General features: G+C 38.7%; 1 protein-coding gene across 4 annotated transcripts in view; it reads right to left on the minus strand.

Moving 5' to 3' along the window:
- LOC126858489 (uncharacterized) overlaps positions 1-15,685 on the minus strand; it is a 364,090-nt gene that overhangs the window by 301,481 nt on the left and 46,924 nt on the right. For all 4 annotated transcript variants that reach the window (XM_050608853.1, XM_050608851.1, XM_050608858.1 and 1 more), the window contains exon 2: positions 4,077-4,131. The gene's annotated coding sequence lies outside the window, so the exon portion shown is untranslated. The remainder of the gene's footprint in view (positions 1-4,076; positions 4,132-15,685) is intronic.

Below are 15,685 nucleotides of genomic sequence, written 5' to 3' on the forward strand. Positions count from 1 at the left end.
CGTAATCGAACGTGGAAATGCTTTATCGAATATAAAGTCCTGCGTGTTATCGTAAATATCAAACCAATGACAATTTGTGACATAAGAGAAGAGTTACGTAACGATGATAAATATCTTACTTTCGAGATATCGTATTATCTCGATTGCTACATATATATGTCGCCCTTTTATACTAAATTATCATTTAATGTGCAATAGAGATGTTATGAAAAACACACACATACCGTGTGCCAAAAGCAATAAGTAGATAAAATAATACGTATAATAAATTTTAGAATTATTGATTTTGAAGAAATAATACGATTTAATTTTATGCGTCAATTATTCAATCGTCTTTATGTCAGTTTTAGTAAACGATTTCCAAAAAATGACATGCTGTGCGATGAAAAACAATAATATATTTACGAGCTGAACTTGTTTTTCGCGATAATGCACAACGTGTCTTATTTATCCACTCGGCTCTTCGACTATCTGTCCGACAGGAAATGGCGAATTGTTCCAAAAAAAGACGGTGGGTGAACGAAGTTTCGAGCTTTGTCGACAGAAGCAACGAAAGGAAATAGATGTTGGTCCGCGCGAAGAGCAGGAAAAGACAGTGAAAAGGGGAAAACAGTCGGAGGAACATTAACGGCAGACGCGATTTCAAACTCAAACGCGCGATCGTTTTATTTCCTCAGCCCGACGTCCTCTTTTTGCCGCCGGTGTCTCTTCTTTTTCCCGCCCCGAGACGATCGGTCTCGTTAGCTTCACTCTGCCGGTTCTGCTGCTCTCGACGAGACTTTCGCAACTATGAGGCCATTTACATACAAATGCCCGTTAGCAATGGACATTCCCGCGAGCTCTTCTCGACATCGGTAACATCGTATCGTTCCGCCTCCCTTTTCCGTCTCTTCTCACTGATTTCGCCCTCCTCTTTTCCAACATTCGCCTCGTTTCGCTTACAAAAGCTCCGGCAATTAAGCAAGTCACATTTAAACGTTTCCGTTTTTTTGAGGGAGAGAGAAAAAAAGAAAGAGCTTTTACTTTCGCTTCCCCTTGAAAGTCCCATCGATAAAGACAAACTACTATAAAAAGAATTGCGTTGTTGATTGAATTGAATGAAATAGTGAATCAAATTAATAAATTGCAATATTGCAAAAAAGATTTTTGGCAGAATATCCATAACTAATATTAAGTCAAAGCTATCAAATCTGACGTTACAATAATAAATATATTCTGCTGTAAAATAAGTAACAAGATTAAAGTATTCCTTCTGGAGTAAAAAGTGCATTAATGTTGAAATGCCATTGAATGCCAGTTATTGAATTCAAATTATTTAAAATTATTGATTACTTTCAAAACTTAATATTTCCGCCTTTCTAATTTAATTTTTTACTTCTTTTCAAATGTACATGTTTTTATGGCAAAAGAGCAGCAGGTTGTTGACATTTCCTCGCTCTTTTGACGTTATAATATAAGATATAATATATAATTGACGTTATGATATAATGTATAATAAATACTGCCTTGAATGGCTCTTATTGCCCCCAACTATCTACTTTACAGACAAATAATCATGAACAAAAAAATGCGAGAAAGAGACGAAGAGGAAGCAAGAGCGAAGGTAGATCGCGCCCCGATATCGGCTGGATTTATGAAGACTCGTCTAGGATCACGTATCACCCTTTTGGGCCCCGGAGGTGATCCGGCCCCGTGTGTACCATCTGACCCGGTTCATTTTTCGTCGGGTTTTCCCGAACCGTAGCATAACGTCCGCGGCACGAAATCGGACCGTCACAACTATCGCCGGCTGGCTCTCGATAAGACGCAAAGGCAACGTTTTCCATCAGTCTCGTGCGGAATACGAGCACAAAATGCTCGATAAGGGAGAGAAAAGTGAGAAAACCGGGGAAGATGAAAAGTGAGAGAAAAGCAAAATTGCGAATACCCGTCGTGAAGTAGTTACTAGCCGAGTGCCGGTGAATGTCTGAGCAATACGTGCTTCGTGCTTCCGCCGAATGTTTCGACTTAGCTATACAATTTGATGGAAATTGAAGGGAAATGTTGCGCGCGCGCGCGCGCTCGCCGCTGCTTACCTGTCATCGTCCCACATGGTTGTACGATGAAGGCGGGCGGATCGAACCAGTGCACGTCCTTGTACAAGGTATGTACAATACAATGCAAGGAAGTATATCGACAGACGCACGGCACACACGAGGTGTGAAATCGTGTGCGGACGACGTAAGGAAAATTGCGATTTCTTAAATGAGATCTCGCCTGATTCGCGGAAAACGTTGTTTTTTCTTTAACGCGCTTTGCAAAATCTGCTCAAAGTGAATGAGCTACATTAACGCGAATTCGTTGATAAAAGACAGCAATTTTTAACTAGACGAATTAAGAAGTATTGGAAAAGTAATTTTCATACACTGCATATACGATATAATGAAGGCATATAACTGTATTGTGCGTACAAAAAAGCAATCTTTTATAGATTTTAATATTATATATATTATAATTTTCTTATAATTATATATAATAATGCCCGCGTGCGCAAATTATTTTATCAAAATATTAAGAATAGAAGCAGTAAAAAGTATTGTGAAATATTGGATTTATCTCGTGCTTTTAAAAGAGATGAACAGTCATACGCGTTAAATGTCCTAAGACGCTCCTTTTTTGCACCTTTTTAATGTGATTAAAAATCTCTCTTTGAGCTTCTTCGAAGCGCAAATCAAATCATAGGACGAGTTTTTCGCAGTTTTGCTCCACGCAGCCAGTTATCCTCCACCTAGGTTATCGGTCAGAAATCCCGATATTCGACGAAACTCGCGGGAGGCAGCTTCGCTCGTCGCGGAAGCTGCTCCCATTAAAGAGATGAGATTTCACCGAAGACTGCGCGTTTCTCTCTTTCTCTCTCGTTTCTCCTTCCCTTTTTGTCTCGCATTCAGTCTTCCATGTTGGAAAAACCCTTTATGCCCGCGATTCTATTCTGTTCTGTGTGCGTGGTGCGCGCAATCTTTCTCGCGTCCCTTTTTACCTGTCCCCTTTTTATCTCGCCGACGAGAAAGCCGCGAGCGGGATTAAATATCCGCGTTAATCCGATTCGCTGTAAATGTTTTCGAGCGCGACCATCTCCGTCTCTCTTACCGTTCTCCGTCCTTCTCTCCTTCTCTCGCTTTTTCGCGCCTTCCTTTCCCATCACTTTTTCTCTCATCGTGCTTTTTTGTTGAGAGGCTTTCTCGTCGCGAGCTTGCAGACGCTTCGCACACGGAGCTTACATTTACGGGCGTGTATGCGTGCAGTTTGAAGCTCCACAGAGGCGAGGCTTGCACGTCATCGCAAGTGAAAAAGAGAAATAAGTTTCTCATGTTGAAAATGTCTCCTCTCTCACATATTATTGCTTTCCTTTTCTCCCCTCGTTCCCTCCTCTCTCTCTCTCTCTCTCTCTCTCTCTCTCTCTCTCTCTCTCTTTCCAATTCACTCTTCACCTTGTAATCTCGGTCGCCGTGCTAAATTTATTCATAGCCCGGCTAACCCTGTTATGGTGTATTTTACTTACTGCGAGGGCGGAAGCCGAGCAAACGGTATGCCTCCGATGCTTTTCTAAACACACGTTATATCGATAGCACTTCAAAAAATACTAAAGATCGGCTCAAAAAATATTTAGCTCAAAAACAAAAAACATGTATATATACATATGTATATATTAATAAAATATAAATATATACATATACAATATCTCCACAAATTTAAATTTATATTCAATAAAGTTAATAAAAAAAGTTTAGTGCAACATCTCACAATAAAAAGAAAAAAAATTTTTTTTAATTTTTGAAAAATAGAATATTTTTTTTTTAATTACTTTTATGTTTTGGATCCTGCTCTATATCACATCAAGGAAATATTATTTTATGTCATATTATTTCATGAAATGGTAATATTATATCTTTTAACTTGGATGGATTATGTGTTCAAGACATTTCAAATGTTTTCGCTATAAAAGTTCAAATCAGTCAAACTCGTGTACGTTTTGAAGTGCCTGAATCGTGATCGACTATCCAATTGAAATCAAGGGAATCATCAATAACTTTACTCACCGTGGAGCTAACTCCCGATGACGTCACTGCATCCAATTCGCGTCGAACGTAATCCCTGCAACACACACAGCGAAAGCGAACGTTAGTCGGATCGTCGGAAATAGAAACGACGACGATGGTGGAGTCGAGTGGACTGCCATGAGAATGAAGTACAGTCAATTCTGCGCGATGCGCGCACGTGATGAAAGAGATGGAGGGATCCGACAAAAATAAGAGTTGCATGCGTATCATTCGATGAAGGGAAATCGAAACAAGAATTTAATTTGTGCACTCGTCTTCATGAAACTCTTTAAATTTCACGCATAACAATGGCATTACTCGCGTAACTTAAATATCTTTCGCATTTTTCGTCTTCTTTCTTCCTTATTTTTGTAACGCTCGTAATATTTTCTAAATCGAATTCATGATCGAAATAACTGCGCTCCAATAATTTAAAAAAAATCATTCGTTTACGCTTAAAAGTACAACAAAAAACAAGACAAAGCAATTATTCAAGATTACTTATGTCATATGCTACAATAACAATGCATTCGATAACGCATTTAAAATTCAAGGCATCTACATTACTATCATAATAAACAATTCAATGATGGTCAGTGCCCATAATGATAAGCTCAACTATCAATGACCATTAATGCGCATAATACCTGGCAAACTCAACTACCGTCAATGATTATTAGCGTTCGCAATAGCTGGCAAATTCGATTATCACATCTTCATTAGATGCGCATTACGCAGAATCGAAAGTTTCAGGTTTATACAAACGTGCAATTTCGCAAACATAGTCAGCTTCAACAAGGTCAGCTTTCATATTCCACATCTCTCTCTCTCTTTCTCTCGATTATCCGAAGAGGAAGGTATATTCCGTGGTATATTCCGTAAGCCCGCACATACACCGGATGTCGACCTACAACGAGATCTCGTTGTCGTCGTCGTCCTCGCGAGAATGACGGCCGTGACACGTCCTGCCGTCTATACGCGCCTACATATGTATGCCGGCGCTGCGATTTGCGTGATAACGTAAACTCGCTTGTCAAAGGACCGCCAAGCGTAACTGCAGAGGAATGAAAAAAAAGAGAGAGGCAAAAAGAGAGCAAGAGACAGAGAGAGAGAGAGAAAGAGCCCAAGGGCTGAACGAGAGAGAAAAAGAAGGATGAGGGGAAAGAAATATACGTCCGTATACGATCGTTACATATGTATACGCGTACGCGTGCAAAGGTATATATGTATATCGTTGATCGTATACATGTACGTGCGTACGTATGCGGAACAGTCCGTGTCAGCCCGTATACTCGCTGCAACGGACATGTATTATTCAGGCTGACACTTGTGCAATGCCTAGCGCGAGAGTAGATTCCGTCCTCTTCGCACACCCGATTATCCTCCCGCCCTCCCTTCATCATGTCCCATCCCTCGTCCGGACTTGGGGCTGGCCTTGCGGCGAAATAAAAATGCGACGGGACGGGAATCCGCGACGCTACCCTGCCGTCATCCTCGAGAAAGACATGGTCGAGACGGCGACGAGGATGACGACAATGGCGCGCGCTTGATGCGCGGCAAGGAAATGTTATTTCTTTAGGACACTAAGTGACAGCCCGAGGGACGTTCGGAGGTATTTGCGCCCTGAACGCTACCATCGTAGCTGGAATGTCCACCGGGATGTCTGTCGAGGTGTGCGCGAGTCGCCACTCGTTTCTGAGCAGCCTTTACAAAATGTAAAAACTTTATAAACTTTTATTGGCATATGCTATTAATCATAGCTTCTTAATTAGTAATAATAATTAAGTGCATTCGTAATTAAGTCTGAATGATGTAATTAATTTTAGATAGAATATTAATTTATAATTATTTAAATTTTTTGACGCTGTAATTGACACCAAAGATTTAAATATAAAAAAAAGTGGCATCTGATCACAAATTTATTATAAGGAAACATTGATCTCGGATAGGCCGAATAATTCCTAAGAAACGTAAAACGTTTCTGCGTAAAATATCACTGTTCTTCCGAGGAGAGCTATAGATGAAGCAATAAGTTTCTCTTGGAAGGCACTTGACGTGCAATTCCCGATATAATTCCAGATACATCCCATTTCCGTACCTCCCGCGGTCATTACTTTCTTTCGCACAAGAAACAATATTCTTCCGTTACCGGCCATTATTTGCATTGAGTAGACGTTTAAGTATGCCGGTAGAAAAATGGTGGAAGAGAAAGGAGAGAAGAAACGGGGCAAGAGAGGGCGGAAGCATTAGTGGTATTGCCATACTATTACTCGCGCCCCTTCTAATAGCCCACCCATTAAAGATAATGAACGTAAATTATGCGCAACGGACCGCGATTAAAAAGGTCACTTATATCCATCGTGAAGGCAGAACCATTCTAAATTAGCTGTATAGCATTTGCGATACGTGACAATATTTCGGCCGATATATATCGAGATAGATTTAAAATTGCGGAGCTGCGTTATCTATATAACATTTATTGTAGTAACCGCGTGTCTCGCGGTTAAATCTTTTACAACAATTTTTATTGTCCATTAAGTTCATTTTATCCGCACAAAATGCAAGAGATAATACTGTATAGTTTATTAACAAGATATAATGTATCTATTGATAATTAAACTTCGAATGTAAAAATTTTAAAGAAATATTGTCCACATGTGAATATTATAGATAATTAATATAATGCTTCGTTAATAACTTCCACGATTTGATTACCCCACCATTAATTGATGATTAATAGAGCACGTATGAGTAATCGAATCAAATGGTCGCGATTCAATGAGCGAATATGAAAGTATTCATTCATTTTCATTGAAAAATTGCGATTAAATTGTGTTTTATGATACATAATTCACAAAATAATTGTACAAAAAATACAAAGTAATAATCGATAGTTATTATTAATCTTAATTAATTAATATTATTATTAATATATCACAAGAATATATTATATTAGATAAATATATATTATATCATATATTATGTCATATATATATATATTATATCATATTTTGATACTGTATAATATATTATAAATGGTGATACAAACTAGTTTCGTATGACGATGTTTTACTGTCTTTACGCGAATTTGATTGCGATGAATTTTCCAATCTCGCCAGGGAGCAGGCAGATGGGCGTAGAAACGAGATCATACAGATAAAATATTTCTTCCACGGTCCATTTACCGCAAGACAAATTCCGTGTGCTCGCGATCCGCTTGTATCCGTTTGGAGAAAGTCAGCTTTGCGCCATATCGGCCTCTTAACCAACGGTTCGCGGATTAAAGCGGATTTCCGCGACTTTGCGATAGCATCGTTTCGAACAAGCTCTCGATCCTCCCCCTCTGTCCGCGTCCGGTCGCCTCCCAATCTCCTCGAGAGAGAGAGAGAGAGAGCAAGAAGAAAGATTAAACGCGATAAGATCTGATCAGAAATCCGCCCCTCGTTGGTATTCGCGCGACCACTCGTCGTTCCTTTACATTCCCTCTCGTGGCCCTCTTTATCTCCTCGATCCTTGATTCCCTTCCTATACCTTCCTGCTGTCTAATGTTTATGGACGATGAAACACTTCTTAAGCGCGTCTTTCGAGATTTATTTCTGTCATCTGGTTGCGTCGAGCGATAACGATTAACTTTAGAAAATAATCGAAACAATCCATTACGATAGCACCGCCGACTGCTTCCAGCTTAGTAACTAGATGCATCCGATATATAGTCGAGTGCATTAAGTCGCTTGCTGAAAGCGAGTTAAATGCGGAGGCGTAATAATTCGTTTACTGCACTGGGCCATTTAACCCTTTCACATTCCGAATCTCGATTTACAAAAAGGAACATCTGAATAATTCGTGAATAATTCCCAAGCGATTATTTAAATTAAACTCTGCTTAATGTAAGAAATAATAACGTTAAAAGCAGCAAATTTTTCACGGAAGAAACGACGAGGGCATGCATCGCCGAGCTATTCGCGTATAAAAAATTCGATTGCGTATCGTTACACAATCATGCATTTGCGTTTCAAGCCGTACGCGTACGTGATATTCGAGATCGGACGAGCTTCAGCCGATTTTATTCGGAATCGAATAGATGCTACATCATCAATGTGTACAACCATCCGCACGTTCGCACGCGTTCTTCACGTTTTTTACGAATGAAATGGCGTCGCAATTTCGTAAAATCGGGAGATACGGAAAACGCGTCGTTCTCGAGGGATCTGGTCCGCACCGGACGATGCGACCGTCTCGTTGACGACCTCCATTTAACCGAGCTTGGTAAGAAAGTCGGATGGCTCGACATGGCGAGGTAATATCAAGCGAAAGGAGACGCTGGCGCGCGCGCAGAGCATAATTAAAACCGGCTGCTGTTTACTCGCAGATAATGAAGGAGCAAACACAGTTTGTCTCTGTTACTGGGATATCTGCCGTCACCGTCACCGTCGTTGCCGCTATCCACGTTTAGACGATACCGCGAGCAGCGTGCATCACCGTCTAGGATCCTCCCATCGTTCGCTGCAACGGACTTAGTTGCGGCAATTCCACGTGCGATATCCCGGGATCCCATCGGGATCGTAACGTTTTCGCGAAACTTTGTAGCCGTTGCGACTACTTGGCGTTAACACTTTAAGCCTCTGCACCTATATATTTCGACTGTATACAAAGCTTGATGTCGTGCCAAGGATTATTCTTGCCCTTCGCGTGGATGCGCCCGAAATTGTACAATTCTCATCGATTACACATCAAAATATTTATTTATAATAAATCAAGCGAATTAATTTTCTGATTATTTTTGCCAGATTCTCTAATATACATTATTCAACATTATTATGATGCGAATAAATTAGCAAAATTTTTAATTCTCTCGATCACGGGTGTATTTATAATTAATTCTAGGTGATTTTAAAACTTTGCTTTGTGTAAGAAAAAAATCTGAAAACTTGAAAATTGCCTAAACATGTGGAGAATAAAAGTTTAATCTTTTCGATATAAACATGGATTTTTATCCGCTCATGAATTTTTCTTGTGCGGTATCTAAGCTTCACGAGTGTGTCCAATTGCCGCATTAATTTTCGTTTAAGATCCAACATTTCATATATGCTCAGCTATAAAGCATAAAAACGAACAAGTTCATAGACATATAGATAGGGGATATCTCTACGAATGAGGGAAATAAGCTAGATTCACCTAATCCCTTATTTTCCGCCTAAAAGAGATTGATATCAGCTAAAAGGAATAATGTTATTTTTGCTATGGTGAAATTTGCTTCCCCTAACAAGAATCACTCTCGAGTGAGTAGCAGACGACGCAATATATCTTCCATCACGGATCCTATCCCCGCATCAATTTTAATCTGTCTGTAAATAGTAACGATCGATGAAACACGATAATCGCAAACAAACGATGTGTGCGGATGATTATGCACAAAAAACTTGTCTTAATTGCAGGGATATTGATTAAATATATCAAATTCGTAAAACAGAATACATAACGTGATTATGCACACAATAAATAAAGGAGATAAAGTAATATATTCAACAATTAATTGCGGAACAATTCTACATTAAATAATTAATATATGTGAAGGGAATGATATATTTTACACGCTTGAATCTCTTAAATTTTCACGTTAAATTTCAATTATATAATTCTTTATTTACTGAAACCTTATTTTTGAAGAAAAAAAGATCTTTATTTTCAGAAAGACGCTCTTACATATACAATAACAAGATATCATAAAAGGGAATATGAAAGAAGCAAATTTATCGTGTTTACGTAGGATGGAAATTTGATGACGTAGTTAGAAATTAACTAGCCAATCGTCTATACCCAAATTAATAACCGTCTTGTTTGCAATGAAACGTCGTTAACGCGTATACGTTAACATACGTGCACATTAATACAGTGACATATATATCGCGGTGTGTATGTGTGTTCTACGAGACGGAATTCGAGCGACCGCAGAGCCAAGTTCGACGGCTCTAACGGAGAGCCAAAGTTGGCTCGAAGCGAGACAATTGGACGACGGCCATCGTCTTGAACGACAGCGCAGATGTGGCAAAAATATTCACAATTACGCCCCGCTTAACGCCGTCATCGCGTGAATAATAGACGCCTCCTCGGCCTCCCCGACCACGCACGCACCCTCCCGTTCTAGTCCCCATTTCGCCATTACGTCGCTTTTTCGCTCCTCCGATCGCGGGGCCTCTTCTAAGAAACTCAGTCGCTCTAGAAATTGGCACAAGGTTCCGCCATACGTCGGCCAACTTATACGTCGCGCTTACTCGCCACACGAATTTTTCTATTTTCGCGCATCGACGCACCGAGAGACCGCCATTCCGGAGCAAAGTCACATCGTTTTTTGCAACGCGCACCGCCTGTATAATTAATGACTTTTTTTAGGTGTTATTCAATTTGCATCTTATCCTAAAAGTTGTAATATAAATAATTCGAAACAATTATATTTCTTTTATTTCTATATATATGAAAATTTATTAGATACATTGAAAAATATGACTCTCTCTTCAATAAAGAAATAAATATGTACATCCTACATAAATATGCAAATGAAGAATAAAATGCAAATCTATGTAAATTTGTATGTATAATACAGAAACTATATACGATATAATAGCCCAAAATAAGCCGCTCATTGCTAGTTAATTTGTTTCTATAAATATCTTTTATAGAATACTCTTACGTTAGTTTTCGATGAATGGCAATACATGTTTGCGTATATATATATATATATATATATATATATATATAAACTGTGTAGAATCCTGGAAAAGAAAAATACGACCGTTCGAAAAGCAAATGCCAATTTCGCGTGTAGTCGGAAACGACGAATCATCGTCGCGGGCGCTATTCGATCAGAGATTCGGCGAAATTCCGCGGCCAAACCATTATCGGAAAGCGCTCGTTTTAAAATATACCGGCGACGTGTGACATTTGCAATTCCGACGAGGAGGAGCCGCGGAATTTGCTATTCGTCGGAGAGCGCTGAGAGTGCCGGACGATCGCGAGCGCGCGAGTTGCATAAATACGCTCGGACGAAGCGCAGCTGCAGCTGCAACGAGCGATCGTACGTGACTCTGTATCCGCGGGCGATCGTTAAGCTTCGTCCCGAATCTGTCGTTATTTCCGATCGAACGAAGCGACAAATCATTAGAGACGATGCTAACGTGCTGTCCGACAATTAGCGAGCGATTTACGTCGCGCGCAAAAATTTTATAACAACGATCAATCACAGCATTGCGTTAACGCTGATAAGATATATAGTATATTGTGTATATAAATAAAGTTTTTGTTTAAATAATGAAAATTTGATATAATTAAATAGATATTATTTTAGAATTGTGCCGCGATTGATACTAAACTAATAATAATATAAGCCAAATTAAAATAACAATACTTTTTGTATTTGATATACGCTCATTTCTCATAAAAAGATAATCAAATAAAATTGTATAAAAATTAGAAATTAGCTCAAATATGCTAATAGTAAATATAATACATTATATTAATTTTCTTGATTTTTCCATGTGTTAGATTTTCTAAGGCAAATAAAATCTTTTTAGAGCTGTTCGAAAAATTCCATCACGAATTTTAATAGACAAGCAATATTTTCTCCAGCGGATTGTGTACTTACTGTTAAATCCGACCTCTCTCTCTCTCTCTCTCTCTCTCTCTCTCTCTCTCTTTGTTTAACAAACTTAATTTTTATTCTATCGCAAAAGCTATATTCGACATGAATTTGCACTTTTTCTCTGGATATTCGTCTCTTTCTTTCGCACATCAAAATGTTCAAAATTGGATAATGACCAAAAGCAGTCAGATATCATTCAAAAATAGAAATCCTGCTCTTCTTTATTATCTTTTGTGTTTTGTTTTTTTTTTTTTTCAATCCGTATTCACAACTATTAATTTATCTATATTTATCTATACCTCGTTTTTCTCTTCCATTTCTCGCATGACTTCTTAATTAACATAGTATGAACGATCAACAATATAATTTTATCAATTTTTCTCGCTGTGATTCCATTTTTTATTATTCACCATCAATAATAATTCGATCCTAACGCGAGAATAAAGATAAAATCTTTTCGCATTGTTTAACTCCGCTAAAATATACATTTTCCAATATTATTAAAGGCGCAGCACTCTACGATTCTACTTCAGTTACTTTTAGTTTTTCCTGCGATTTTCTTTTTAAAAAGGTGAAAGAAGGGAGACTTGTCCGACGGAGCTATACGTTAAAGTAAAAAAATAGAAGAGAAAAAGTTTACATAACGAGAAAATAGTCAATATTTTATCCGCCATTACATTATTTCAGATGTAAGAGACTTTTAACAAAATAAAAATAATTTCAGATTCCCAATAATGCAAATTTTTTTTAATTAAATGTAATTTATTTTACACAATACCTGATGTTATAGTATGCTGAACTTTCGAAGACTCACGCAATGTAAATTTAAACAAACAAAAGCATACGCGGAAATATCGTCGTCGTTGCGATAGCAACAAAATGGCGTCAATATGTAGAAATATGCATTTCCAGTGTATGATAAAAGCCCCATGCAAATTTAAGGCATTGCAGTGGTTGTGCGATGTTCCTCTATTTTTTTTTTTTTCAAAAACCACAGCACCATGTTGAAATTTACACAACACGTTTTAGCGGTGAATATCGATCGATCCCTATCCGGAATCGCTCTTGGAGAGCTTTTATACGATATTTTATTTCCGATAGAGAATGTAATACCGAACTACTAACGAGAGTCGGCGACATCGAGCGAAGCGTGTTTCGGTTGCAGGTGAAACAACCGAAACCAATAATTGGTGAACATAACACCGAAAGAGCTCAATCGTGTATCGAGCATATTACGCGGAAAAAATAAGGGGCAAACAGCTATCTATTATTCTGAGATAGGGTATTATTCAATGTAATTATTACTTAACGCTTCTAAATATTGATCATACATATTAGAATATTTTTTACACACACGCTAATATCTGTAATGTTACACAGGAACAATTTCTATAAAATTTATTCCCTACAATTTTCAATTTCAAAGAGTTTCTGATATACAGACGATACATATTAGAATATTTTTTACACACACGCTGATATCTGTAATGTTATACAAGAACAATTTCTATAAAATTTATTCCCTACAATTTTCAATTTCCAAGAATCTCTGATATACAGGCGAGAAGACATTAGGGCAAATTCGTCTCAACGTAAAAATATGCATAGAAAGATGAGGAGGAGAAAAAGAAAGAGAAAATGAGAGAAAGAGAAAGAGGGAACATTGTCTCTCGCTAGGAAATACGCCACTGATAGTCGAATACCGACTGTTTGCGAGATAGGCGGAACGCCGATGTGTTTCAATAAAGTAGGATGTGTATTCCGAAATCGACAAGCAGTTTATGCGCCTTCAGCGCGGCGCGATAGAATACATATATCGTGTCGGATGTGCAATGTGCAGCACGCAACGTGCCAGTTTCCGTTTCTCAGACCGCCTGTGTTCGAATACCCCCCCCGTTCGATCGTGGCCGCGGCGAGAAATTCGCACGCGGAGACCGCGAGAAAAATAGCGTCCGGGAAAATAAGATATTTCCGCGACTCGCCGCCGCGGAAAATGGAATGTTCAGCGCATCAACCACGCTCGCTTTTCGCGAAACAGCAAATCTAAAATGCCATGCACGGCTTCACGATGTTATGCGGAATCCACGCAGGATGAGGGGAAACAGGTATTCTGTATATATTATATTTTCCAAGAAATACTATAGCTGATCTTTCTGTTATCGATGTCACTTGTATATCTTCGATTCTTATGTAAACGGTATCGAAGAAAATTATAAATATCTACATTTCTCTATTTATTTAATCTCTCTTTAAAATTGCAAATTTCGCTGTTATAACTTTTCTTTCATTAAAGATACGATATTGTGTTCTGAGCTAATCGATATCACCGACGTTTTTCTTGCGGCTTGTCGATTTACGATGTTCCATCCTGCTTTTCCTTCGAGCATACAAATTTTGACCTGTGTGCAATTTCCGACAACCCGCTCAACATCTGCTTTTTATCGTTCGTCGCGCTCTACAACGTCATGGTAAAATTTTGCCACCATCTCGGATGATAAATAAAAGGCATTGTCCTCTAAATGTCCCTGTCTCCACCTTAGAATGCGGTATACATAATATATATGCTGTCGATGGCAGCAATTTTATCTCAGATTTTCCCCGAAATTGTAAAAATAAATAAAATAATATTTATAAACGTTCGTTTTTAGTTCGCTTGAATTTATACGTGCGATATTGATTAAATATTAATATAATCTCGTTGCGTGCAATTGTAGCAAAAAATATATCATTGACGTTGAAAAAAAAGAAAAATTAAATTAATTAAAGAAAATATTTAAATTATTACAAAAATATCAATTTTTACTTCTCACAGTATATCACTAGTTAGATCACGTTTGCAAAATTACATCAAAATATACGTTCAACCGAATTAAAATCATGACGTCATAGCATACGCGCAACGTTACGATGTATGTACACGGAAAGAATCCGGTATTACGATACATATAGCGAGCGTAATCGGATAAACAGTACCCCTCCATTATTATTGCAAAATCAATAAAACAGCCCCAGTACGTTATTACTATTATGACGTTCGACAAATCGCATTAACGTTCGGAGTCGCATATAGAACGAAACAGATCTCATGGATCTCGCATGGTTCGTTACGTTTCAATAGACCTGGCAGCATGTACTACATTCTTTTTCTCACAATCCTCACATAAACGAGTGTCCAAGTACAAGTTTATCCCAGTATTCTGACAACATCCTATGTAATGCCAGAATGTTGAAAAAAACCATAATGTAGTCGACTATAAATATATACGAGATTATCTCTCCGAGTAAACCTGTGCAAAATCCTGTGCAGTGTATGAACTCGGAGTACCGGCAAACTTGTACTTGGATTTACCTGTATTCGGATAAAATTAAAGCCGTGAAGTGCACAGTAAAACGGATCTGCTTTTGGCATTATACGAATTTCCAGTGTCGTGGTTTCTCTCAAAATAAATTAATTATATAAAATATATATTCTGTACTAAATGTAAAATAATGTATCATCTTCGCAGCAATGATCAAATCTTGATGGGAAAAAATGTTAACTTAGTTAGACTAGCTTTGATTATGTGTTTTACGTCTTCGGAAAAGTGGAAAAGACGCCTTGCAGGCACTTTCGCGGCGAATCTTTTCCCGAGGGTGTGTCATCGCCGAGGGCACGCGTTGGGTTGCGAACATGCTCGACAGGATTAGTCGGTGATAAAAACTGGAGGCTGCGGGATCGCGCCATAGCATGAAGGTGAAGCTGTGTTTCTGTTGCACGAGATGGAACGAGCCGTCACGGCTTCTCACGAGCAGCTTTGCCTCGTCGAGTAACACACGTATACACACGCGCGCATCAATACGCGCACACGCACGTGCGGCTGAAACAGCCGCTCTAGATAGCACCTGTTAGCCTTACTCCAACATTACGAGCCCCTCGCACCGCCACCCCCTTTCCATTCGGCGGCACCCTAACTACTCGCGCGCGTCGCTTTTA

The sequence above is a fragment of the Cataglyphis hispanica genome, chromosome 25 (genome assembly GCF_021464435.1).
Source record: "Cataglyphis hispanica isolate Lineage 1 chromosome 25, ULB_Chis1_1.0, whole genome shotgun sequence".
NCBI lineage: Eukaryota > Metazoa > Arthropoda > Insecta > Hymenoptera > Formicidae > Cataglyphis > Cataglyphis hispanica.